A 9,930-nucleotide genomic window follows, 5' to 3' on the forward strand; every position below is an offset into this window, starting at 1 on the left:
GGGCGGAGTCCGCAGGTGGGGGCGGGGCTCGTACTGAATGCGATCGGGCTGATCCTAGTGCCCTGAGTTCTGAATGTTTGCTATCTGGGTCGCCTAGTGAGGCGGCAGGAGGAAAAGGTGGTTTCTCTGTTCGGTTTTCCCTCGGGCGGAAGTCCTGTCGCCCAGTCCTTAGGAAAATATCCAACTGCCTTTATGGAAGATTGCGTGCGTGCGTTCCCTCCTCCGTGCTGCAATCGGAGTCCCGGACGGCCTCGCAAGGGTTTGTTTTTTTTTTTTTTTTTTTGAATTAACATAACTCCATAACTCTAGGAAGCACAGTTTGGCACAAGTATTTGCAGGAATCAAGTGAAATAGACCGACCCTGGTTCAATTCCTCACTCGTCCTACACCAGTGTTACTTGATTATATAAATGCTCCTTGCAAAGGAGTCAGGGTTTTTAAAAAGTAGACGTTTCTTTTTCTGCCCTGCCCTTACTTTCTACAATCTAGTAGGAAAAAAAAGTCTCTAGCTCTTGAAGTCCTGAGTGTGCACTGAGCCGCATAGGGTCCCTCAGTTGAGAGCACAGACTGATTTAACACACGTCCTGAAGAAAGCTTGTGGTGATTCCATTGGGATGTAGGGAGGTAGGGAGCTTCATGTGCTTGACAAGCCACTCCAAAGATACTGAGAAAGGAGAGACTCTTCTAGGTGGGGTGCAAATGGATGCCATTCCACTTAGGTGACACTAGACACGACTCAGAGTGGATGAGTGACAATCAAAGCTGTACTGAGAGGAATTGTAAAAATATCCAGTGCCTCCTATATAAATTTAAATATTTCCCAATCAATATTCATTGAGGAAGAGGGAAGGGTGGGGTTGGGAAATAGGTATCCTTACTTCAAGATTTGCTCTTGAATAAATCTATTTAAAATTTTCATCTCAGACTTTGCTTGGGTCTCTGGAGAAAATTTAGATTTTAGAACTGGAAGTAACAGAAGAAATCTAGCTATCCCAGCCTTTTTTTTTTTTTTTTTGAAGATGAGAAGACAGGTTCATAGAAGTTAAATAATTTGCCCAAATTAGTGGAAGAGCCAGGACTAAAATCCAAGTATCAAAGACTTCTGGTGTTCTTGAATTTAAGAATCAGTGGCTTATCTAGATTTTGTATGTTTCTTTTAGATGATTGGATCAACCAATGGCAGGTTTTCTAGAATTTTACTGTTAAAATGTTCTAGATAGGTGGCAAATATTTATTTATGAGTCCAATCTTAATGGAAATGTTTTTTCAGTTCACTAGCTTGGGAGTATAGGAAGCATTAAATGATTCAGATAGCCAAGATCACAGTTGCTAACTCTTCCATCTCTGTTTAGTCTCCTTTGCTGATTTCTCCTCTAGGTGCTACTTAAACATGCCTGTTTCCCTGTAATTTTGTGCTTGGTCCATTTATCAATTTGCATCCTCATTCAAATGAAATTCCCATGGTTCCAATGATCCCATAACCATATTCTCTGCCCTGAGAACTTGCTCCCAAACTGGAGGTTTCTAGTTCCATATTTCTAATTCTAAACTGGAATGCTTTCTTACCATACCATCCCCTCTCTGACAAGGGAAGTCTGCCACATTAGAAATCTTGGATTCATTTTCCACCTCTCCTTTCTTACTTCTCTCATGGAAGTAGCCATTAAACGCTCTCAATTATGTCTCAGAAATGTCTCTCAAACCTGTACTCTTCAATTTCTTGAGTAATTTCCTCCCAAAAAACTAACTTCCTTGCCCTAAGATCTTCCATTGGGTCTCCATTATTCACAAGATTTTTTAGCTTAGTTGGGACAAACTTAACTGGTAAAGCTCGTCACAGTTTCCAGCCTCAGCAATAACTGCTTCCCCTTATCTCCCTACTTCCCAATCATTTCCGTAAAATACCTCTGGCTTTTTCAGATGTTCATACTTTGGCACATGCCTTTCCTTTTCCTTTGAATGTTTTCTATACCAGAGTTTTCCAAACTTTCTTGAGAATAACAATCAGGTAAAGTGCTTGTTAATAAATACAGCTACTTACATCTTCCCTGGGTCTGATTTAGAGGGTCTGGGATGGATCCTGGGAAGCTATGTTTTTAACAAGTGCCCTCACATTCATTCTTGTCATTGGATCAGTTTAGCAAACAGGTTTCACTCTTATTCCACCTTCAGAGTGTAATTCTGTTAACCTTTCACCTGGGAAAGCCTTCAGAATGCACAGACAAAATTCAGTCCTCCAGGACATCAGCCACGTGCTAAAGTAGCACCTGCTACATACTTTTCTTACTAGCACTAACCAGGCAAGATTATAATTTACCTGACAAAAAAAATCTTCAGTGGCTTCTATTAGCTACAAAATAAATTCTGCACTCAAGTCAGTTTAGCAAGTCTTTTGAGCATGTATTATATATCAGATATTATTCTAGGTTTGATACAGAATCGACTGAGACCCAACCTCAAGGAGCTCACATGGTCTAGGAAGGAATGACTCTGCTTGGCATTTAAAGTCTTTCAAATCTTGACTCAACCCAACTTTCTCTCACTCTTTATCTTTCAAAGGCCTCTTCATAATGGGTGCTCCTCGGAGCCTCCATCACTTCACAACTGCTGTTCTTTCTATTTGGCATGCTCTTCCCTTTCCCATTCGATCTGGTTAAGTTCTGCTTTATTTTTTTAGCTGTCGACTCAAGTATCTTTTCCTCAGGAAATTCTTCTTTGTTCTTCCTGACTAGGACAAATCCTGCTATTATGACATTCACTTTGTATCTCCTTCAAGGCATTTGTCCCAGACTCGATTTTCTACTTGTTTGTATGATTATTTGATTAATGTTTCTCTCTCCCTCTAAACTGTAAGCTCTATGAGAACAGGGACCTGGGTTGTGGTTATATAGATATTCACTGTATAACTCTTTGTTAATCTGTCTCTATATGTTTATGTACCTTTCTGTAAATTTGTTATAACCCTGAATATCAATTTATCTTGCATACCATATTCGAAATCAAATCTTGAATATTCTAAGTTCAAACTTAACAATAACAGCTAAAATTTCTTGATTATTTTATTATGTACCAAGCACTTAAACGAATCATTTAATCTTCACAACACTTTAAGATATATGCCATTATTATCCCCATTTCATTGAATGGCTTATAAAAAAATTACTCACCTCCTGCCTCCCTGTCTGATGCTTTCCTCCTTCTTCAAGGCCAGCAATGTGTCCTACTCAAATATCTCTCTTTTCCTGTCCTTCTCCACTTCTCCCTTCTCTTACTCTGACCCTTATGCCCTTCCTCTGTTAAGGACACTTGTGATTACATTGGACCCTCCTGGATATTTCAGGATACTCTCCCCATCTCAAGATCCTTAACTACTAACACTTGCAAAGTCCCTTTGGCCATACAAGGTGACATAGTTACAGGTTTCAGGGTTTAGGATGTGGACAACTTTGAGGGGGGAATTATTCTACCTTGTTCAATGAATGAACAAGTCTACATTGACATTCAGCTGCACCAGAAGCTTTATAATCTTAATCAGTATTAATAAAAATAGAATCTTCAGAACAAGGAACATGGATGTGGTAGCTTGTTTCACTCTGCTTGACTGGTCAAAAACACCTGGGATACTGTGCTTGGTCTGAGTACCGCACTTCAAGTGTGAAAGAGGCAATCTTGGGCACATTTAAAGGAAGGCAACAGAATTGTGAAGAACAAAAAACAGTGTTATGTGAAACTCAGAGCCTTTATAATGTTTAGGGCTTAATCAGTAGAGTTGAGGAAGGGTGTGAACAAAGAAAAACCCATCATCAAAGCTACTGTCCCCACTATTATTATAACAGCCAATGTGTGCATCTGTGTGTGTATGTTTGTGCATTACATGTCTGCGTTTTGGAAAGTATCATCTTTTTTTAGCAACAGTTTGTCTCAGAAGGAGTTTTCACAGGCAATTATTCTTTAGAAAAATAATTTTAGTTGTCCTGATAAACATACATAAAAGTATTTTGAAATGATGTCTTCAATTGTGTTTTGGGACAAATTGGGTATTCACATATAATTAATTAACTATAAAAGATTTTTGGATGTGCAATAACAGCTACTATTAGCACGGCTCCTTGAAATCCTCACCAATGAAAAGGAATCAAATATTTTAAAATATGCATTCATTTCTAGAGAGTACATTTTTAATATGAGAAAGTGATTTCTTCCTTCTAAAGTGCTGGGTGCAACATCTGTCCAAAGTTTTTTCCTTTGCCCTGGTAAGACAGCCAGAGATTTTTTAAGAACCTTTGCAAACTGGTTTCAGACTTAAAACTTAGAAGTATAGGTGTCTCTTCTGTATCAGAATCATGACAAAGATGACTAGATCTAGGAAATGCATTTCCAAATATTTTCGTATTTTATACCATCATTTGAATATTTTATCACTTATGTTGTATTTCTTCATTCATTCATTTATTCAACAAATATTGATAGAGTGCCTACGATGTGCTAGGGTCTGTTCTAGGAACTGGGAATATAATGGTGAGTAAAATAAATAAAAATCTCATTTCTCATGGGGAGCATTCTAGTGGGGAGGGGCAAGAGACATAGACAGAATAACAAGACCAAGATAGCACATGATAGATGGTGGTAAATGCTATGAAGAAAAATAAAGTTGGGAAAGGGAATAAGGGTTCTGTAGGAGTAGATGGGTGAGGGGAGAGGGTTGCAATTTTAAACAGAGTGGGGTGAGAAAGTGATACTTAAATAAAGTCCTAAAAAAGGTGAAGGAGTGAACAAAATGGATGTCTGGTTTCTGGGCAGAGCAGCCAGTGCAAAGGCTCTTCAGTGAGAGTGAGCCTGTTGCATTCTAGCTGGAGAGGGAAGACCAGTGTGGCTGGAGCAGACTGGACTGGGGGGAATGGTAGTGAAACAGAGCAGGACGCTACGGTCCTTGCTCCCCATGTCCTCTGCCTGCCTTTTGTCTGTGGAAAAAACGTTAGCCAAAGAATAAGTTTAATCAGAGAAGTGAGAAAATACGGAAACAAAGGAAAACAGCCGAAGGAGACCAAATAATAATAGTTTAGTCATTAAGCAAATTCAAGGACTTTTAGTTCCTCCTCAGGGCTATACATAATATTCTGAGCCCTATCCTTTGAGCTATCTTACAAATATTGAAACCCTCATCAGGTGGAGAAGTTAACTACATGATGACCAGACTGTGTCCATGACATCAGCTGCCACAATTCCGAGAACTGCCTTCAAGAAATGGAAACAAACCAACCCTGGAACTGAAGATTAACTGTACTTAAAACAAGATGACGCTGGTCAGACCCCTGATGACCAATTTCAAAATGACTGTCAGAGCTGACTGTGCTGTTTCTGCATGTAGCCCCCTCCCTTCACCTATAAAAGCTCTTACCCCCTGATTGTCAGTGGGGGGAAGTCAGCCTTTGGACAGGAGTCTGCCCTCTGCCCGGTTGCCGGCATCCAAAATAAAGCAGACCAACCTTGCCTCTTTATTGGCTTTTGAGGGGAGAGTAGCCAGACCCCATTTTCAGTTACGGTAGGATGTGTGGACATGGAGGCACTGGTGAAGTGAAGGTGTGGTTGGCAGCACTTCATGTCAGAGCTTGATGTTTGTGAAGATCTTGTCTTTTTATTGGAGTGAGGTGGGAAGTCAATGGAAAGTTCTGAGCCAGGCTCACTCTGGCTGCTGTGTAGGGAGACAGCAGCAAGGTCAAGGTGATCATAGGGAGGTCAGTCAGAAGTCTACTGCAGTATTTAACTGAGAGATTAAGAGTGGCTCAGAGCAGCGTGTTAGCAGGGTTGGTGGTGGCGAGTGGCCATGTTTTTGTACGTGGGGCTTGCTGATGGATTGGATGTGGGGTGAGAGAAGAGAGGTGTCAGGGATGACTGCAAGGTTTGGGGCTTGGGTGAAAGGAAGGCTACAGTTATCACCTGAGAGGGAAAGGAGCTGGATTGGAGATAATTTATATGTTCCTCCATTAGGTACAAAATCTTACCTGAGTGCACTCGGGTATAATGAAGTTCTGGAGGTAAATGAAGACGTTAAGAATCAACTTTGGGAAGGCTATGCAGTAAGGATGGTGTTGAGGTAAACGGGTTACATCTCCTTTTATATACATTAAGTGACTGGTGTAGAAAACACTTTACAGCCAAATCTGTTAACCCTTAAATTCTTTAATTTCTTTCTAATCAGGGATGGACAGAGATATGAGAAAACATGGATAAAGAGCTATGCAGGCAAAACTCAGTCACGGGTACCAGAGACCTTCATTATGAATTAGGGCAACAAAACTTTTATTTTTGCAAAATTATTGTTTTCCATAATGGCTACTTTTGTAGTCATTATTGTGATTGAGTGTTATATACAATGAATATTTGGTTCTAAGAAACAAACAAAAAACCTGCTGATGGAAAGAATGTGTACATGCTTGTTGAGCTGTTTAATAAATAACTATTTGATGATGATTCTGCAGTATGTTTAAAGGGTAATTCTTCTTTTTTGGACAGTTCATCTGGCATTCTAAAAATGGATGTAATTTCAAGGGGTAACCAAAATGTGTCAATTAGCCTGACATCTAGGTCTTTTTAACAGATCTTTAAATTTCCAATTTCCTTTGCCATTTTAACCATGGTAAATCATCCTGAACAAGATCATTCTTTTGAACAACAACCTCCTTATTAACTGAGATCAATTGAGGTTAGAAAATGAAAAATACACTAGATGCTGAGAACTTTTTATGAAACCACATTTGTAAGATGAGTATTGAATGAAGATTAATGTGTTATTTTCAGCTTCTATATCATTGATTTAAACATTTATTCTCTATATCCCACTGCTGGATTAAACACTAATATATATTTGGATGGTGTGCTTGTTTGCAAGTATTATCTTTTCCCTATTGAGATTATATATTAATGGAAGGGAATTATTTTTAATTCAAAGGTAGCTTGCTTTGCACACCACATGTGTTTTTGAAAGTGCTACACATCAAATTGAGTAGAACAGATTTTCCATTGAATTATAAATTAATGATTAACTCCTTTGTTCTAATTTCCTATTGATTATCATTTGCTCTACAAGATCCTTAGCACGTCGTGTGGCCCCTATGTGATCTGGACTCAGACTACTTTTAAAGACAACCTCACAGCACTCTGCTCTTCTGTCTCCAGATACCCTGATCTTCTTTCAAACCCTAATACTTCAGACTTGAGATTTTTGCACACACTGTATAAAATATTCATTCTCTAACACTACCTGCTTTATTTTTTCCATATAGTACATTACTTTCTTAATTATTTGTCTGTCATTCCCTAACTAGAAAGTAGCCTCCAAAAAATGCATGGATTTTAGTTTCTCTTTCCTCACTGCTGAATCTCTAGCATCTAGAACTGTGCTGGGTATATAGTATGCATTCAGAAAAAAATCGTAATGAATGAATAAATGAATGAATGAATGATTACTTACCCTGGAATACCAATTTCCCTTCTCTATACCTAGGTACCCTCTATTCATCATTCCAGCTTAAATGTCACTTTTTCAAGCCACCATTTTTGACCCCTAGGGCAAGATCAGCTTTCTCTACGACGTGTTCTTACATGTCTCTGTATGTCTAAGTTCTCAATAGCACTTATTAGAACTTTAACTTATAAAGTCCATTATTTGTGAGATAATTTGCTTAGCTCCCGTCTTCTCTTCTAAACTGTAAAATGTCCTTATCTTGTTTTTAATCACCTCCCCAATATCTAGCAAAATGCCTGGAACAGAGACATGCTCCATAAATAGCTGTTGGATGAAAACATGGACAGATGGATGGTCAAGCAACTCCTCATTATAAATTTCAGTCCCTTTGTTCCACTTGTTCAATGTTCTTTCAACAAAAAAATAGTGGTTAGTGAACCAGAGGGAATGTTTTTCTATACCGGACAGGTTCTTATTTAAACATACTCCTCCATGAATTCAGTAATGCTTGTAGGATCCCTTAAAGCTGATGCCTCATACCAGCCTCTTTACCCCCCATGTTATTTAATGAAATAAATACTTTATGAGTTTCTCCTCTGGACCAAACTACACAGGAGGGAAAGGTCATGTAAACAGTAGAAAGACCAGAAGCTTTAAAACAGAAAGATCTCTTACACTTTGACTGCCTGTGTGAGCTTGGCTAAGTTACCAGTTGAGCCATGGGTTCTTCATCTGTCAAAGAGAAACAGCAATACCTATCTTGTGTGGTTGATATAGGGATTATTAATAATGCATGTAGTGTGCTTGCCATATAATAGGTGCTCAAAATATGGCATCTGTTACTACTATCACGATAAGGTAAGCTCCTAGAGGGCAGAATACACTTGCATTCCCAGAACCTTATGTATAGAATACTCTTAGTAAAGGTTGGTTAAACTGACCAGCAGAATATGTGCTACTTCTCCACTCTCAACGGGTTTTAAATCTAAGCATGAAAATAAGTTCCAAAACAGATTCATGAAATATTTAGATAATAACAAAATACAATCCTTATTATAGTGTACTATATACAAGATTAGAGCAACATAGGTGTTACAGGCCATAAGTGCTTTGGATGGCCAGGCAGGAAATGGTAAGAGGTGGCTGGCTATAGTTATTGGGAAATGATAAGTTCCCATGTCTGTGTGTGTAAGATATAGACCAGTAAGCCTCCTATAAAAATATTCAATTTCTTTGTCATTAGCTCTACCAATGTTGGATAAAATGATAGAAAGCATCAACCTGATGCTTCTGAGTAAATATGATGGCAGACAAAATTGGGTTATTGATCTTGAGTAGCAAGCTGTATCTGTCATAGTAATGGATGCTTTTTCCCCCTTTAACAATCAGTGGTTAGTTAGCTAATGATCACAAATAGGTTCTGATGACGGTGAGTAACGCTGCTCAAATAGGGCTGTATTATGTGGAGTACATACTAGCCTTGGAAAACTAGAGCATAGACTCAATCCCATATTCCCCTTCTTCGCAGCATGCTCTGTACAGGTTTTCAGTTGAATTGCATCATCCATAATCATTATTTATTGTGGTCCCTTTATCTTAACCAAACTCTTTGGTTACAGCTCTACGAGATGGGACTGAGATAGTGAGAATGAACAAAACAATGCTGCTTTTTCCTAAGACGTTGTCTCCTTTTTGTTACTTAGGTGTCTCTGTAAATGTATTTGACATAGATCCAAACACAGGTGCCCCATTAAAGGCTTTGGTACACTAGCAATCATACTGAAAGCTTCAGATGCCTAGTTACAGAACTGAATGCAGCCATCAACACACTCATAAGTCCTCACATTAGGGAAAGAGATGACCACCGTCTTTCGTCACCTCAAGCCATGTAAGGATGATCTAGAATCCACCCATGCCAACTGGCAACCAGGCACACATCAACCTGCCCAGATTCTACACCTGCGGCAACCAGCCCAGTCAGACCAGCCGTCCTGAGAATGCGCTACTTGCCCACACACCTGCATCACAGTGGCAGACAAATGTCCTGCAAGCCGCTGCCCTCCACACTCCTACACACACCATGCACACCTAGATGAACGCGCCTGAATATTCTTATTCACAAGGACAGAGACCTGACACTGTGCTCACACGATCACAAACAAAAACACATGTGGAATTATGCGTCTTGTTCATCCAGGGCAGCAAAGCGCACTTACTATACACAGGCTTTCATGCCCCGCCCAAGACCCTTGGAAGAGTGATTTGCTTTTCTCTGAGCCATGCACAAACTAGTCCTTCACCCCCGGGTGCGTGCCCAGCGTAGATAAAAGAGCAACTCGGCTGCAGTCCCGTCGCTCTTTTCAACTCTTTTCTCCGCCTGAACTCCCCGGGGGCCGGGTGGCGCCGGTCGGCCACGTCCGACTCCGGTGCCCTCCCCGCCCCTGCCGCGCGACGGGGCGGGGCCC

At 39.9% G+C, this 9,930-nt stretch overlaps 1 long non-coding RNA gene across 1 annotated transcript; it reads left to right on the top strand.

The window, feature by feature from the left end:
* Positions 1 to 88: 88 nt before the first annotated feature.
* Positions 89 to 6,471, top strand: LOC109548516 (uncharacterized). The gene is made up of 3 exons (XR_002174603.2): positions 89 to 259; positions 5,167 to 6,094; positions 6,200 to 6,471. It is a non-coding gene; the product is annotated as an uncharacterized lncRNA (long non-coding RNA).
* Positions 6,472 to 9,930: the final 3,459 nt, after the last annotated feature.

The sequence above is a fragment of the Tursiops truncatus genome, chromosome 17 (assembly GCF_011762595.2).
Source record: "Tursiops truncatus isolate mTurTru1 chromosome 17, mTurTru1.mat.Y, whole genome shotgun sequence".
In the NCBI taxonomy this organism is placed as follows: Eukaryota; Metazoa; Chordata; class Mammalia; order Artiodactyla; family Delphinidae; genus Tursiops; species Tursiops truncatus.